The following is a 19,169-nucleotide window of genomic DNA, read 5'->3' as shown; positions in this document are numbered from 1 at the left end:
GAAACCGAATAAAATAAAACCCAAATAAAGCTGTAGCTATTAAAGACACCAAATCTATCATTTAAAAATCTTTCCATAAAAGAACCTCCAGATACAGTTAGTTTCACTGATGAATTCTTCCATTTAAGGAAAAACAAACACCACTACTAAGAAAACCTATCTCAGAAAAGACAATCTATAAATAAGGGAATGTATCAAATTTTCCAGTAAACAAGGTCAATATACAACAAAAATACCAAAAATAAACTATTAGAAAATGACACTTGAAAAATGACACAATAGTAACTCTCATCTCTCCCTTCTCCAGTGGAACTGATTCTTTTTTTTTTTTTTTTTTTACATAATCATCTAATGCTGAATTTAACACTTTAAAAGAAGTCATAAAAGAAAGTCTATACTTAAATGGCTGGACTCCTGTTTATCCAATAAACATGAATACATGCATGTCTTCATTTTAGACAGGACTTCAGAACATCTCTCCTGGCATTCAGCTCCAAGAAAACCCAACATATCCCAGGTGTCACCATAGTTCCAGGTATGTCGGCCTGATACCTGGGAGAGAAGACAGGAAGTTAAATCATGATATGATCCATGAGCTCATCCTCAGCTTATTTTCAAGGGGGAACCCTTATTTTCAAGGGACACTCATTCGGTAAGGAGAACTTCCTTGGGCCCAGCTGAAGAACCTGCCAAAAATGTAGACAAAAGGGTAAAGGCCAGAGGCCAAGAAGCCTGTCTGGGAAGCCTCCAAATTTGATGGAAAGCCTGTTTTTAAAACTGTTAACACTTCCCTTCCACCGCTGATGACTGGAAAAGTGATTATGACAAATATAACAAAGGGTTATTAAAGTCCTTAATATATAAGGAACATGCAATTATCAATCCAAAATACCTTTAAGACCTAAAATACAAATGGACAACAATCCTTAACAGAATTTACAGGAAAAAAATATTAACACAAATGTCCAATAACCATCTCAAGAGTGTTGGGCTGGTGTAGAAATCAAAATTAAAATTAAAATGAGTTCCCTGTCTTTGCCAAAATTACTAGCAGAGTTTTTTTTTAACAATCTTTTTTTTTTTTAAGTAAGATGGGCACTGTCATATCTACTGGTGGGTGTACTAATATATCTTCAAACTCTGTAGAAACTTAACAGATAGGAGAGAGAGAATTCTATAACAAGGCTAATTATAACCTAAATGCTATAAAGAAACAAATGCTGTGGGGATGGGGGGTTAAGATGTCTTAGCCCACCTTACGTCTAAATAAGTTAAAATAGCTTTTACTTGAAATAAGTACTTTCCTCCAGCTATAACAAATAGAAAAACTACTAATTTCTTTATGCTGTTGACCAACCTGGCCTTTCTATCATGATTCAAAAATGACCTTAACAGAGAGCTAAATCTGGCAAACTACAGTTAATCCTTGAACAATATATATGGATTTTTTTCAATAAATATGGTACAGTACTAAAAACGTATTTTCTCTTCCTTATGACTTTCTTAATAACAATTTCTTTTCTCTAGCTTACTTTATTATAAGAGTTCAGTATATAATATATAAAACATACAAAACATGTATTAACAGACTATATTATCAATAAGGCTTTAATCTGGGCACCTGGGAGCTCAGTCGTTAAGCGTGTGCCTTCAGCTCAGGTCATGATCTCAGGGTGCTGGGATCGAGCCCCGCATCGGGCTCCCTGCTCCATGGGGAACCTGCTTCTCCCTCTCCCACTCCCTCTGCTTGTGTTCCCTCTCTTGCTGTGTCTCTGTCAAATAATTAAATAAAATCTTTAAAAAAAATAAGGCTTCTAATCAACAGTAGGTAATTAGTAGTTACGTTTTGGGGGAGTCAAAATTTATAGGCAGATTTTCAACTCCACAGGTTGTTGGTGCCACAACCCCTGCACTGTTCAAGGGTCAACTGTATCTTAAGAGTTTTAGCAGAACATATTTCAACAGTCAGACTGACAACATAGTCCCAATATGTCCCTCCAACACACACACACACACACACACACACACACACACACACACACTTTCACTCACTCACACACATTCACACACATGCACACATACTTCCTGCAATTTTGCCTTTATTTTCAGAACTTTTCATAACATACCTCCTGTGCATCATCTTCTTTTCAGCTACTTTCTCTCTCTATCAGTTTTCCTCTGTCTGTCCTTTAAACACACCAAAAGGGGGCACCTGGGTGGCTCAGTCAGTTAAGTGTCTGCCTTCTGCTCAGAGTTCCTGGATCAAGCCTGGCCAGAGTATCCAGAAGCTTCCTGCTGAGCAAGGAGTCTGCTTCTCCCTCTGCCCCACCCGCTGGCTTATGCTCTCTCCCTCTGTCAAATAATAAAAAAATAAAATAATAAAATAAAATAAAACACACCAAAATGTTTGCATGCTTGGCTTTCTTCTCTATAAGGTTTGTATCTTCTTTTTTTTTTAAGATTTTTTATTTATTCATTTATTTGACAGAGAGAGGCACAGTGAGACAGGGATTCTTGATAAGTAGTCTCAGATTCTACTATTGCTTCAAGAACTATCTCTATGCTAACTTCCAAATCCATATCTCCAATTTGGAAGGAGATACTGCATGAGCTTTCCTCACCAATACTAAATCAATATTTCTTGTATTAACTTCAAATATAACCTCTAAAATGGAATTTTCCTTTCTTACTCCAACTCACCTACTTTTTGTCCTATATTTATTCACCCATTCATTCAGCAAATAGTTACCAAGTGCCAGCCATTATTTTTTTTTTAAAGATTTTATTTATTTGACAGAGAGTGACACAGCGAGAGAGGAAACACAAGCAGGGGGAGTGGGTAAGGGAGAAGCAGGCTCCCCGCCAAGCAGGGAGCCCAATGTGGGGCTCGATCCCAGGACCCTGGGACCATGACCTGAGCTGAAGGCAGACACTTAACGACTGAGCCACCCAGGCGCCCCAAGCGCCAGCCATTATCAACCATTCATTCTTCCAAACTAGATACTTGAGAGCCAACCTTCATTCTTCTCAGCCCTTCTCCTGCTTGGGTCAACTGTGTATCCTAACTCAGAGACGTCTCTTAGATTGAGTTCTTCACCCCCCTAACACTTTAGCCCCATTCATCATAATCTCTCACTGGGATGCCTGCTGCTGCAACTTCCTATACATTTTCCCTGCTAGTGAAGTCAGTCTATTTTCCACACAGTTGGCAGAATTATCTTCCTAAAAATAAATCAGGTCATGTCACTCCCTCTTCTGAAAAGGCTTCATAGCACATAGTGGTGGTAGGGTCTGTGAACCAACTGCACCTGAATCAGCTGCGGAACTCATTAAGCTGTCGCTTCCTGAGCCCCAGACCTACTGCATCCATCTCCTTAGAGAGAAGGCCTAGGAATCCTCACTTTTAACAAGCTCCCCAGGTGATTCTTGTGCCCACTGAAGGTGGAGACACGCTGGCCTGCAGGAGAGAACCCAAACTCCTTAGGCAGAAATACAAGGTCCTTCAGAAGCCTCTGGGCCCAACTGGTCTCAAATACTGTGCACCCTACATATCAGTCACACCAAACTTCTTACTTCTGTCTAGACACTTCAGGCCCTCCCATATCCCCCTGCCTTTCTCTATACAACTCCTCTGCCTCCTTCTTCACCTAGCAAAACCTTGGCCTACCTTCTTCAGTGAATCCTTCCCTGACCACCACCCCTTTCTCCATCAGAATTTTCTCTTCCCCCTTTGTTCTTCTGAAGCCCCATCCTCATACCTTCATCGTGGCCAAACACTAGCACTGAAACACAGTTTACCTGGTTCATGTGGTGGTCTCCCAAGTAGACTGTGACCTAATGGTATTATCTGGCAAATTAAAAAATCTTCATAAATGTCTAATGGGTTGATGAATTACTTGATTCACTAGGTCAATTAATTTATTCATCTAGTGTTCATTTTGGCAGACTAACTGGATTCAGCTCTGCTTAAAATCTAAAGTTCTATGAGAAAAAACTAAAATTCTCTCACAATCAGAAAAAAACAACTATTGTCACACAAGCCAGGCCTGCCTCTGGAATTTACAGGTTCTAACTTTATAACAGGTTAGATCACCATAAAACTCCTTGTTTTAGCTGCACACACTCCTCACAGAATTATAATTTGATGTGATGTTCTATTGTCACTGTAATGATTAATTTTATGTTTCAATTTAACCAGAGCATGGGTTGCAGACATTTGGACAAACATTATTTTGAGTGTATCTTTGAGAGTGTTTCTGGATGAGATTAACATTTGCTCTTGCGCTCTCTCTCTTCCTCTCAAATAAGTAAAATAACTTTATTTTTTTAAGTTACTTTATTTTTTTAAATATTTGATTTATTTATTTGTCAGAGACAAAGAGAGAGAGAGCACAAGCAGGGGGAGCGGCAGGCAGAGGGAGAAGCAGGCTCCCCACTGAGCAAGGGGCCCGATGTGGGACTTGATCCTAGGACCCTAGGATCATAACCTGAGCCAAAGGCAGACAGTTACTGACTGAGCCACCCAGGCATCCCAATAAATAAAATCTTTTAAAAAAGAAGGAGGAGGAGATGGGGGCGGGGGAGGAGAGGTGGAGGAGGAGAAGAAAAAGATGACTGAGTAAACCAGATTGCCCTCCTCCGTGTGGGTGGCTCATTCAATCAACTAAAGAACTAAGTAGAACAAGAAGGCTGAATAAGGGGAAACTGCTACCTGTTTGAGCTGGGACACTGGTCTTTTCTAGCCTTTGGACTCACACCAAAACATTGGCTCTCGATGAAATACAACCAAAACAAGGCTCTTGGGTCTCAAGCCTGCCTGATTTCAGACAGGAATTTACACCATCAGCTTCCCTGGTTTTCAGGCCTTTGGACTCAGACTGGAACTACATACATATCAGCTCTCCTGGGTCTCCAGCTTGCGAACTGCAGATTTGGGGACCACATGACCCAATACTGTATAATAAATCTTCTTTATTTATTTGTTTGTTTATATACATATCCTACTAGTTCTGTTTCTCTGGAGAACCATGGCCAATACAGTCACCAGGTGGCCATTTGAGAATTGTTTCTAGGGGCATCTGGGTGGCCCAGTCAGTTAAGCATCTGCCTTTGGCTCAGGTCATGATCCCAGGGTCCTGGGATCGAGCCCCACATCAGGCTCCCTGCTCAGCGAAGAGCCTGCTTCTCCCTCTCCCTCTGCTGTTCCCCCTGCTTGTGTGCTCTTTCTCAATCTCTCTCTGTCGGCTAAATAAGTAAAAATATCTTTAAAAAAAGCAAAGAAAATTGTTACTATGTTAACCCCCATTGAAAACCTTGTCCAGGGACACCTGAGTGGCTTAGTTGGTTAAGCGTCTGCCTTCAGCTCAGGTCATGATACCAGGGTGCTGGGATCGAGCCCCGCATGGGGCCCCCTGCTCAGCAGGGGGCCTGCTTCTCACTCTGCCTGCTGCTCTCCCTGCTTGTGCTCTCCCTCTCTGTCAAATAACATCTTAAAAAAAGAGAGAGAGAGAGAGAAAACTTGGTCCGTTAATTTAAGTGCTCCATTGAAACAGTGATAGACACAACTTGAGAGTGCTGCTGATACCCAAATGTGTATCACATCCCTGAGTTCCAAACTCATGGATCCAAATGTCTACTTTATATCTCAACTGAGTTATCTCATAAGTAACTCAAATTGAACATGTCCACAACAGAACTCCTAATTTTGCTCTCCAAACCACCTTATGCCCAGTCTTCACTATCTCAAAAGATGGATCATCATCCATCCATATGCTCAAGTTGAAAACCTAGAACAATCTCAATTCCTCTCTCTTATTCCCATCATGCAGCTAATCAGCAAGTCGTGTTGATTCTGCTTCAACCTGAACACTTAATAGCACCTCTACTAGCTTTATCCTGAACCAAGCCACCCTTTTCTCTCACTCAGACCTTTGCAATAGTACCAATAGGGACTCCAGTAGAAGACCCAATTATTTTCCCTGCTTCTACTCTTGCCTCCTGCAGGCTATTCTCCACATAGTAGCTAGTGGGAATCAGAATTAGACATTTAAAAAGCTAACAAAACTTTACCTGCTCAAAGTTTCCAAAAGCTCCCCAATCACAGTTGGAGGGGAAAAAGGTCCAAATCTCTACAAAGCCAAACACAGCTACCTTCTCTAGTTTCATCTCCTACCAGTCCCCTGCCACTCACACAACTGCTGTATCCCTCCCCAGCTGTGTACAAGTTTTCTCCAGTATTACTGGTTGTTTCTCAAATATATCAAGTTTTTTCCTACCTCTGGGCCTTGGAACTTGCTATTTCCTCTCATGAAATGCATTTTGCATGGTTCACTCTTATCATTTGGGATAACTGCTCTTATGTCACCTCCCCAAACAGACCTCCCCACTGTCTCCCCAACACTCTCTATCCCATTAGTCCACTATATTTGCCTTCAGAGCACTCATCACTACCCAATGTTATTTTTTATTTACTAACTTGTTTGTTGACCCTCTCTCTTCACTAAAAACCTCATGAAGACTGAGAATTTGTTTTTCTTGTACACTTCATACCCACAGTGCCTGGAACAGAGCATATGCACAATAAGTAAATGAATGGACAGATTCTTCTTAGTATGTAATACCTAAAAAAAAATTCAGTGTTTGCAAAATGGTATGTATCCTATAAGACATATATATAATGAGAAATTTCATAATGCATGTTTCTCTTTTTTCTTAATTTCTAGGAAGCCCAATTCTAAATTTGTACTCAAGTCCAACAACTTAACTTAAATTGGGTTTCCTTTTTAATTATCTATTACATGCTCTTGATCATTCATGATTATTGTAACATCCTATAGAGCTAGCTATCTTTTATTATAAACCTCCTTAATTCCTTGGTGTAGGCAGACTATAAAGATTAATGCATACATACTCATTTATTGATACATGAATGTTAATATTGTTTCTCTAACATGACTAAAATTCTTGAAAGCAAGCCTATTTATAAAGCCCTTCATATGTCCTCAAGCACACATCAAAGGGCAGAGTTTAATATATTTGCTCAATAACATTCTAAATGTACTGATTTCTTTATTGATTGATCAAGAGCAAAACCACATTTTGGTTACAAGTGAATAAGCTAAGGTGTAGAGAAAATTGTCATCTCCCTTTCAAAAATTGGACAAGGATTTGTTAGAAGTGAGAGAGCAGGAGTTATCTGCATAAAAAAGAGAACCTGACTTAGTGAGCTGGATAGGGAGGGTCCACAGGCACAGCTAAGCCTGACACAAAGTTTAGCAGGAGAAAATCTAGAAAGGCTGAAACCTTCTCCAATAAAATTCTCCTGGAAAAACTGGTGGGGAGAGAGAGTGAATTAAAGGGGAGAAAATAATTTGATGATGTCTGAGGACAACCTTGAAGAAAGGTGAAGGTATTGATCCAAATCTTGCTGGAGAAATAATGAAGAACTCTTGGCAGGGTGGATGGGGTTAAGGGGAGGTGGGATAAATCTGGGATTAAAGGAATGGGTGCAGTAGATGACTGTCATTAACACTGATTGAGGACTACAGGTGGGGACACTAAAGACATCCCTTTTATCTACCTGTGGGCCCCAGACTAAGGTTAGAGAGACAAGAGAGGGGAAAAGAAAGAGAGAGCTAAGTTCTGCTAGAAACCTGGCAGGACTGCCCCCTCACTGTTAATTCTTTTTTTTTTTTTTTTTAAAGATTTTATTTATTTATTTGAGAGAGAGAGAATGAGAGATAGAGAGCACAAGAGGGAAGAGGGTCAGAGGGAGAAGCAGACTCCCTGCCGAGCAGGGAGCCCGATGTGGGACTCGATCCCGGGACTCCAGGATCATGACCTGAGCCGAAGGCAGTCGCCCAACCAACTGAGCCACCCAGGCGCCCCCCTGGGTTTAACAAGAATGTTAATTCTTGACATTCAGCCAAAAGTCCAGCAGAGGGCGCCTGGGTGGCTCAGTTGGTTAAGCGACTGCCTTCGGCTCAGGTCATGATCCTGGAGTCCCGGGATCGAGTCCCGCATCGGGCTCCCTGCTCAGCAGGGAGTCTGCTTCTCCCTCTGACCCTCTTCCCTCTCGTGCTCTCTCTCTCTCATTCTCTCTCTCTCTCAAATAAATAAATAAAATCTTTAAAAAAAAAAAAAAAAAAGTCCAGCAGAGATGTTAAAGACCAGCACTAACCATGAAGGCCAGTGGCAGGAGTAGATGTCGGCATGGTGGATATAGCAGTTGTCCCCACTGGCATCTTTCCAGCTGGCTGGGCCCTCCACATCTTCACAAAACTCCTTGGCAGTGGCCATAGTACTAGACAAGTGCAAGGTTTTGGATTTCTGTAGGTATTTCCCCACCACTCCCCATATGCTCCAATTCCACAATCTGCATCCCTCACACCAAGAGAGGGCCTTGAGATTCTCCTCATTCAACAGGATGGACAAGCTCAATTGAATAAAAATGGTAGACATCCTGCATCCCCAGTCTGTTTCAGCACCCAGAGCCCTCTAATGGATACTTTGCTCAGACATTAATGACTATATAGGGGCCCAGAAATAGCAAGGACAAAATGTGAGGTTTCCTCTGAAAATTGGGCTAAATGACTGCATGTTAGTCAGAGTGACTTATATAATACGCCAGGGTCTTTGCACGGGTTTTTTATGCTCTCGGAGTACAGTTCTCCTTTGCCGAGACATTTACCTAGTCCAGAGCAGGGAACAGACGGTAGGGGCAGTTTCAACATGTGAGGGAGAGAACTTTTGCTCAAAGGACCTTTGCCCTAACACTGGACGAGACCTAGAACCAATAACATTTTTTTTTAAGCTATTGATTTACCAGCAAGGTTTTGTTTTTTTGTTGTTGTTTTTTAATTTTTTATTGTTATGTTAATCACCATACATTACATCATTAGTTTTTGATGTAGTGTTCCATGATTCATTGTTTGTGCATAACACCCAGTGCTCCACGCAGAATGTGCCCTCTTTAATACCCATCACCAGGCTAACCCATCCCCCCACCCCCCTCCCCTCTAGAACCCCAGTTTGTTTTTCAGAGTCCATCGTCTCTCATTAGAACCAATAACATTTTTAAAACCCCTTGTGGTTGGTTATTCATTAAGAGATGCATTATTAACCCCACTAAAAAATCAGGCTACACTGATGCAAGAACTAAGAGATCCTTCAAAAATCTAATAGGTATAGGCAGACTAAATGGAATACCTTCACGATAAATCTTGGAAGAAATCATCTACTAACAGCTTCCACTCCCCTCCATATGGCATAGCCATATCCATACAAGATCCCCTCCATCTTCAACACACATGTTCATACATACTTACCATATTCCAAGCACAATGTTACAGCACCATCTCATATAAGCCTCTCAACAGCCCTGCGAGGTAAATACAACTATTATCCCATTTCACAGATGAGGAAACTCATCAAGGTTGAGCCCTCACCTAGTTGAAAGAGCCAGCATTTAGACCCAAGTGTTCTGACTCAAGAACTCCCGCTCTCAGTCCCTAGGCTACGCGGTCTCCCACAGGATGGCACAAAGCCGTTGATAGAAATGTCAAAATGAGGCACATCATCCCATGCAATGGTTGCAACTGACCAGGGTGGATTTACACGTCAGAGGCAGAGGAGATGGGTCCTCTTGAAGCTCTGAGTATAATAACTCTGAATACAAGCGGTTTTGTTTGCTAAATTAAACCATATTGCCAGCTAAAATTACAGTAACACAGCAATCACTTTCACTTTCATCTAGTTTATAGTATTTGAAGTTTCCTCCTAAAAAACAAACATTTTAAGCTTAAGAAAATACCTTCTAAAAGATTTCTGAAGAGATGAAATAATTGTAAAGACTCTGCCAATTGATCTCAATGCAGAGATATGCTTAAACCAAAAATTTTAAGCTCTGGGTCTCAAATCCCTGCAGAATACCACACACACACACACACACACACACACACACACACACACACACACATACTTATCACATAAACATCAAACATATACACAAACTACACAAACACCACACACCACAAGCAAACACATTCACACCACACACAGTACACACCACACACACATAACCCACACACCACACACATACCACACACTCCACTCACACACCATAGCACACACTCATCACAAAAAAATGCACCATAAATAACACACATATACCACACACATATACATAACATATATATACCCAACACACAAACCACATACCCATTACTTGTACACACATATACCACAAGACACCCATGCCATACAAACCACCCACGCAACACACTCAACATATACACACAGCACACACACAAACAGTAAAGTTGCATGTGCTGCCTGTGCTTGGGATACTTATTTGTGGTGTGAGATTATTTATGATGAAATTCATTTTAAATTTGAAGAGTACAGCTCTGTAGGGGCAACTGTTTTAAACTTGAGAATAACTTAATTAAATGACAAATTTAGTTAATTGTTATAGACAAAAATGCAGTTTAAATTAGCAAAAAAAAGTATGGGGCTTCAAAAAACATACTCTATTTTTTTTTAAGATTTTATTTATTTATTTGACAGAGAAAGAGACAACGAGAGAGGGAACACAAGCAGGGGGAGTGGGAGAGGGAGAAACAGGCTTCCCGCTGAGCAGGGAGCCCGATGCTGGGCTTGATCCCAGGACCCCGGGATCATGACCTGAGGTGAAGGCAGAAGCTTAACGACTGAGCCACCCAGGCGCTCCTCAAAAAACATACTCTTAAGCCTACTAAATCACTGCAATTTTAAAATCTTGAATCTGCCATTAGAGGGGGAAAGGAAATCTATTTTGCAATCTGGCACATTCTTATTATGAGTTTCTTACTGTGACTCATGCCATAGATGCCTTGTGCAAATGTATAAGAAAATAACCAGACTGATATGTGAGGAGAATTTCAATGATGGGAGAAAAGCTGTTTGGGCGAACCAAGCCCTTCCCCAGTCTTCCCAGCCCTCCCAGCCTTGCGGCTGCTCCGACTGTACACATCATGCTAAAAAAAAGAAAAGTATTCTTACAGAGTAGGGAAGAACTTCATAGGACACCAGTAGGTGGAAAAAAAAAGAGAATTTTTAAGCTTGCCCTATGTCCACTGAAAAACACTCTTAAACCTAATAGCCTCTACTCTAGCTCTTTTCTTCTCCTAATTCAAAATCTTATAGCTAAATGCGAGCAGCCTCAACTGCCTTCAAGCTTAAAGCTGGGGAGAGCAAATGAAGGTGAAGCAAAAGAAGGAAGTTGAGGAAATTAGTTAATGGAAGATTAGGCTGAGTGGCTTCCTCCCTGAGCGGGATTCTCAAGGGAGGGGTGGCAGAGAAGAGAGGGTGAAGAGCACAGGGGTGAGGAAAGTGCGAGATGCACATAACTCAGAAGTTCTTGAATAATTCTTTTTTTATTTTATTATATTTAAATTGAGTTAATTAATATATAGTGTATCATTAGATTCAGAGGTAGAGTTCAGTTATTCATCCACTGCATACAGTTCTTGCCTACTTCTTGACACAGTATGTGCCAAATAAGTTTATTAAGTCCACTTTGTACATTGCCCTAGTGAGTTTGGTTTCCATTGCAATTTGGGGTTATCCATGACCATGTAACTATCTCACCCCCATTACTTATTGCATTGTGTTTAAGTTTCAGGGGGCAAAACTGTCAAGAAGTTTTATCTTTTCTTATTTACTAAGATAGAAGAAATCAGGTGTATGTTTTTATATAAATGTTGATTAAGATCAGTCTTTAAGGAAGGTCTTAGAAGTTTACTGTGATCATTTACAACAATGTTTGAGCCATTCATTAATCTTCTTAATAAAAACCACTATTAAAATAATTTGTTTAAACAATATTTCATAAGTGTTAGAGACAGTAAATTAAACAAAGGGTTTATTGTGTGCTACAGGAAAGGAAGAGATTTTTTAGTACTAGGAAAATTCTTATCTTCTCCTTGGGTGTCAGAAGCTGCAGAACAGTTAGTTCAACCAAAGCAAATACATTTGTCTTGGAGACTTTTCTTGAACATTCAAAATCTAGCTAACAAGTATTTTACTGATAAGTTGACTTCTGTTCTTAAAGTAAAAATACATATTTCTGTTCTTATAATTTGTTTTCTTTCTAAAGAAGGATTTATGTGATTTTCTTCCATACCCCAGTTGACATAATTTGAAAATAACACATTTTCATGATACAGATAATTTCCATGCTCTAATAATCCATTACAGAGCATTAAACTTAAGGAACAATTTCCTTCATTTAACAAAATATACATCTGCCTGGGGTACCTGGCTGGCTCAGTCAGTGGAGCTTACGACTCTTAATCTTGGGGTTGTGGGTTCAAGCTCCACATTGGGTGTAGAGATTACTTAAATATAGAAATCTCTAAAATAGGGGCACCTGGGTGGCTCAGTTTGTTAAGCATCTGCCTTCAGCTCAGGTCATGATCTCAGGGTCCTGGGATGGAGCCCCACAGGAAGCTCAGCAGGGAGCCTGCTTCTCCCTCTGCCTGCCACTCCCGGTGCTTATACCCTCTCTCTCTGTCAAATAAATAAAATCTTTTTAGGGCACCTGGGTGGCTCAGTTGGTTAGGAGACTGCCTTCGGCTCAGGTCATGATCCTGGAGTCCCAGGATCGAGTCCCACGTCAGGCTCCCTGCTCAGCAGGGAGTCTGCTTCTCCCTCTGACCCTACCCTCTTTCATGTGCTCTCTCTCTCTCTCATGCTCTCTCTCTCAAATAAATAAATAAAATCTTAAAAAAAAAAACTTTAATACACACACACACACGCCTGAATAGAAAATCAGAGAATAAGAAATTAAGGCCCTTATAAATACAGATACAAGTTTTAGGATCAAGACAGATCAAGTTCAAACAATATTATAGCTATTATTTAACAGCTCCTTGAATATTCTGGCAAATGGGGATAGTGAGAAGGCAATAAAAAGAAACAAGTATAACTATCAGAAAGGAGAAAGAATTATCACATGAGAGTCTATCTAAAAACTTCAGGATATCAACTAATCAGAACTCAACAGAATATTCACTAAGGGGCTAGTTATGAAATAAATTACCCAAATTACTAACTTTCCTATATATTAGCAAAAAGTAAAAAATGTGATGAAAAATTTAAATCCCACTCCAACAGCAAAAGGATCTCTTTACATATAAAGAATAATCACTATGAATAAACTTAAGAAATGTGGAGGATATACATTGAGAGAAAATTACAAAACTATGCTGTAAGACATAAAGGAAGATTTCAATCAGTCTCCAGGAAAGCTCAAGAGCTATACAACTGAAGTTCATCTAGGCCCACTGAGACCCCACTTAAGGTCAAAACCAGTGACTTTGTGATACTCAAACCTGGAGAACAGGGCTTCTTTCAGGATCCTAGTCATCTGGACAATAGAGACTACGCCAAAATGGTCCATTTGTCCATGTTTTAGTGGTAATGACACTTCACACACACACCCACACACCCCAGTGGAGGTGAACTGTTTCCACAGGCTGCCTTCCTGGGGTAGGACTATGTTACTCTGTATTAGTGAGAGCAATGCTTGCCACTATAAAGATAAATCCCATTTTCTCAATAGCAGAAGAAATGGAAATTACTTTCTTGCTTATTAAAAAGTCTAATCAAGGGGCGCCTGGGTGGCTCAGATGGTTAAGCGTCTGCCTTCGGCTCAAGTCATGATCCCAGGGTCCTGGGATCAAGTCCCGCATCAGGCTCCTTGCTCAGCAGGGAGTCTGCTTCTCCCTCTCCCTCTGCCTCTCCCCCTGCTTGTTCTCTGTCTCTCTCGCAAATGAATAATAAAATCTTAAAAAAAAAAAAGTCTAATCAACCTGGGATAAGGAGAAAGGACAGGAACCAGGTTGGTGAGGACCTTGCTATCATCAATACAAATAAGAGGACTCCTATTTAATACGAGTTAATCAAATAAACACTGATTTTTTTTATACACACACAAAAAAAATTTAAAAACCTAGAGTTTTGACCTTAGAGTCAATCTCTTAGACAGAGCAACTTCCAGGGAAGTGTTGATGACTTTCTCCTTGGAAAACTTCTGCCTAGAAATCTGCTGGATACCATATTTTTTTAGATACCATATTAAACAGTTTCAAGAGCCCATCAAAGCCCTGGGAAGCTGATAATAACCAGAGTCATTCTCTAACCTATACTAGAATTATGATGAAAATGTACTTAGCTGGGTAAGAATTCTGGATAACTATACTGTGTCATAAAGGCTTTTCAGAATCTACTTCACTTTTCTAACAAAAACAGTGATCATTAAGTGCATGAAACCAATATGCATTTAGTAGGGTTTTGCCTCCTGGAGTATACACACTAAGGGGTACCCACAAGATACCTTCTGCCTAGTGTTTTCACCCCACTGTGCATGAATCTCTATAATCATGCACATGGATGAAGGCATGAACTCCAGAGTACTCCCGTTTAAATGAAAATACATTCACTGGAAAAGTAATGTATCAGTTAACCCTACCACAAAAATGCTGCTGCAGTTAACGCTACCACAAAAATGCTGCTGATGATTACCCCAAAACCAAGGAGCATGCAACAAGAATTATTTATTCTCAGGTTCATAAATCTGTAGGTCTGCTGGGACAGCTCAGCCTTATACTGTGGGTGTGTGAGGTGGTTGGGGCAGCTCTGCTCCACATGTCATCATTCTTCTGGGACTAGAGAAGAACCAGGATATGTTTATGGCAATGCAGAAGCACAGGAGGGCAAGCCAAAACATGTCAGCATATTTGAAGCCTTTGTTGTCATCATGTTTACGAACAACTCATTGGCCAAAGCAAATCACATGGCCCATTCCAACACCAGTGGGACAGAAAAATATACTTCATCTCTAGCAAGAGGAACCACAAAGTCACCTGACAAAGGGCTGACACCCAGGGAGGGCTGGAGAAATAGGAACAATAATGCAATCTTTCAAAGGTAACATGAACTCACTATTAACCAATAATACAGTAACATTTCAGGGTGCTTGGCCAGCTCAGCCAGTAGAGCATGAGACTCTTGACCTTGGGGTTGTGGGTTCAAACCCCACATTGGGTGTAGAGATTACTTTAAAATCTTATAAAAATAATTAATACAGTAACATTTCTGTTTTCATACTTATCTAGTCATAAATACAGGACATTAAGGAAATAGAAGGAAGGGGGAAAGTCGGATCTAGAAATGTGTCACATTTCTAGGAGGGAGGAATGGGTAGGGGAGGTGCCACAGTGGACTTGGAAGAGAAAATAATAAAGCAGAACATACTCATGAATGAAATTCACCGATAAAAATTAAAAAATGAAGAAAAGCAAGATATGACAGTAGGAAGACATAGGTACATGGAAGGTAAAAGAAAATCCCAGAGAAAGACAAGTTTTTTTTTAAAAAACTGCACTGAGAAATGAAACTGTTCAAGTGTAATTTTTTTCTCCTTTTGAAACTGGCATTCCTTGTATGGCCATCCCTAACCTATTACCTATGGCTTGTGATTTATAATCTGAAAGAGGTTAGAATTTATAATCTGTAAGAATCTCTGCAACAATCCTCTCTATAATAAAATTAAAAAACTGTGTTTGTGTGTGTACACAGAATTTTTCTTTCAAACCAGGCAGATCAGAAACTTCCTAGAATTTAAACCTTGAGCATAGGGACATAAAACTGAAAATGGTAAGAGTTCACTCATTCTTCCTGAAGATGCTGTCTCATGATTACTGCTTCCCAGGTTCTCAGAGTTGCTCTATATTCCTGAACCCGCCCCCGAAACCCCCTATTCACATTTCCTTCAACTCTGTGAACCATCCTTTCATCCTACATATAAATATATTTTTTGCTTCAGTGAGTAAAAATTTATTTCTGTTGCTTTCAAAGAATTGTATCAGGTACAAGTCCCTTTCCCATTTTCTATCCTCCAAGGAAAGGAGAGACAGAGAAAGAAAGAGAGAGAGAACAATAAAGATGCCTTAAAGCAAATAACAAGGCATGCCATCACTCAAGAATCCAGTATCTAAAAAACTAATGATGTAATATATGGTGATTAACATAACAATAAAAAATTTTTAAAAAAAGAATCCAGTATCTAAAATCATTTCATGAAAATGACTGTTACCATGGCAACCTTTCAGTGTGCATTCAGTGACTTTATGTGCATTCATTAACATTTTAATGTAAACCAAACTGTATTGGTTTATTTGGCCTTGATTCCTTTTTAAATATAGATTGTTTTGTCTCATAAAAGTTATCAGAGCTTCTATTCGAGATGGCTGACTAAACAAGTAAATTTACTTTACCCCTAAAATCACACTGAAATGACACTGTAAAGTAAGTCCTCCATGTTTATCTCCCACCACCACCCTTCCGTACACACACACGTACACACACATACACACACTCATAAAATCCACTAGAATCCCAGCTCCTGTCATTGGAATCAGTTCTAATTATCCAACATGGTCAAAAAGGTTAATATCCCTCCCATTAGCTGATAAATTAAATGCAATCAAGTCAAAATCCTGAGTTTTTTTATTAGACTCTGACAAGTTGAATAGGAAGTTCATCTGGAAAAGTGACAGCCAATAAAATGTTAAAGAACACTGATCAGACAGGCCATGACCACAGAGCAAGTCAAAGTGGGTAGCAGCAAAGTAGCCCAAAGAGCCTGGGGAGATAGAGCCCTAGGGAGAGGTGTGCCTATTTCTCAACCTGCTGAACCACACTCCAGCACTTCCTCATTATCTGCATCCCGGACAAGTTCAGCCAGAACTTTAGGCAGCAAGTGGTTTCCAAGGCCATATGACACCATGAGCACCACATCACATTCATGTGCTACCGGATTCTGAGTTTCGGCAACTTGCTGACTCAGAGAACAGCTTCATCCTTCCTGAAGAAACCAGTCAGGCAGTCAAAGAAGATAAATAAAAGGAAATAAAGAGGTGAATCCACATATACTGAGGTCAACAATTGTTTTTACATCTTCAGAGAACTTAGGGAAAATTTTAAAATATAGTGACAAAAAGAAATAGATTTTACACACACACAAGATCCAAAGGCCTAAAAGGATGAAGCACAAAGAACAAACCAACTAAAAGCAGCAATCCTTCCAATGCCAGCATCCCACATGATGCAAGACCTGGAAGGGGTGACACTGGGCAGCAAAGAAATGGGAGGGTGCTGAGAATGAAAAGGATGAAAATTCTACAGTGAAGAAAACAGACGGAAGCCTATGTCCATTTGTCTCGTCTTCACAGGAGCGTCCACCAAGCTTGGCTAGGTGAAATGGAAGTAGAGAAGAGAAAGAAGGAGGAGTGGGGAGGAAAAGAAGAAGAAAAAGAGTTACAAAAAGAAATTCTGTAAAACTATGGTAATGAAAATTAAAGTGTAAGTTTAGTGATAGTTCAATAAAACTGGAATAGGGAGCCCATAACAGACGTGTGTGAGTAGTAAAATTTAGTTCACCATAAATGTGGCGCTTCAAGTGAATGAGAATGAAGGCTAGTTTAAAATGAGTTGGAGTTAATTAAATAAAAATTGAAAAAATAAAGATAGATCCCTATGTCACACTGAATCAAAATTTAAATACCAGATATAATGAAGACCTAAAGTAAAAAAAACCCAAAGTATAAAAGTACCAAAAGAAAATATGAGAACATATGGATAAGGAAGGCCTACTTAAGCAAAATATGAAGTCCAGAAACAATATGTTTTTTTAAAAAAGGAATGCATGTTTCGGCTACATAATAATTTTAAACCTCTGTGTCATGAGAGATAGCATAAATAAAACTAAAAGGTTAAAGGTCTAAATTTGTAAAATATTTGCAATATAAGTAAAAATAAGAGAAAGGCAACTCAATTTTTTTCATGTGCAAAAGAACATTGTCAGAGACCACAGAGACTGTTCAATATCTCTAATTTTCATTCTGTGCTGCTTCTGTACTAATAAAAATTTTAGTTGGGCATGGATTTGCCCAAAATAAACAAAGGTTATGTTTCACAGCCTCCCTTAAAGCTCGGTCACCTGTGGCTTGTGGCTGAATTCTGGCCATGGTAATACAAAAAGAAGCGTCATGGAGGAGATTCCAGGAAACTTCTTCAGAGAGTGTGTGAGTCCTTAATCCCCTTCTTCATCTTTTCCTCCATCCTCCTGCCCAGAACACAGATGCTTCCATCTTGGACTTGAGGTCAAGGTGAGGAGTTGGATTTGAACAGGAAGGAGTTCCCTTTATCCTAGGGGAGAAAGTCAAGAATGGTATGTATGTAGATAAGTGGCAGTGAGGGGATGGAAAGTTGAGCAAGATAATGCTTCACAGCCTCAATTTGTTTGATGAAGCAGGAGAAAACCTAGCTAAGAGTAAGGGAAGTGAGAACTTAAGGACAGTGGTATTGACATGGCACTATTGTTGAAGACAAAACAGAAGGAACCTGAAAACAGCAATGCCACAGAATGAAAGGAAAGCCCGGCAAGAGTTTAAAGCCATAAATGTGTAGTGGTACCCATCTGCAAGGTTTATTATAAGGTCTACTGATTTTTCCCCCTAACCTTGATTAGCTAATCTTTTTATTTTTAAGATTTTATTTATTTGAGAGAAGGCGCACGCATGCGCAACATATGTGAGAAGCAGAGGGAGAGGGACAAACAAACTCCGTGCTAAGCATGGAGCCCAACACGGGGCTTGATCTCATGACTCTGAGATCATGATCTGAGCAGAAATCAAGAGTCTGAGGCTTAAATGACTAAGCCACCCAGGTGCCCCTGATGAGTTAATGTGAAGATAGGAGCAAAGAAAGCAAACTGAGGCATCAATCTAGGGTTGGGATATAGTACAGTGAGTTTAGTATAGAATAGAAGTAAAAGGGGCATTTGTGGGAGAATATTTTAGACAATCAAACATGAGGTTCATGGAGAAGAAAGCAAGCTTAAGATGGGGCTACTAAACTGGGAGGAAGTGGAAGGACCAAGGAATTGAAAATCTAGACAATGATGAAAAATAGATATAGTGGAAATGAAGCTATGGAAAAGTTGGAGGCTGGAGTCAGGGATCAGGATACTTGAGTTTTACTTGAATATTCTAAAATGAAGATGTTCTAGAAGAAGGCAAGTTTCAGAATATGACCATGCAAAAGACAGGAAAAGTTTAACATAG

Source organism: Zalophus californianus, chromosome 13 (assembly GCF_009762305.2).
Source record: "Zalophus californianus isolate mZalCal1 chromosome 13, mZalCal1.pri.v2, whole genome shotgun sequence".
In the NCBI taxonomy this organism is placed as follows: Eukaryota; Metazoa; Chordata; class Mammalia; order Carnivora; family Otariidae; genus Zalophus; species Zalophus californianus.
The sequence above is the reverse complement of the archived record's forward strand: the minus strand, read 5'-3'. Positions refer to the sequence as shown.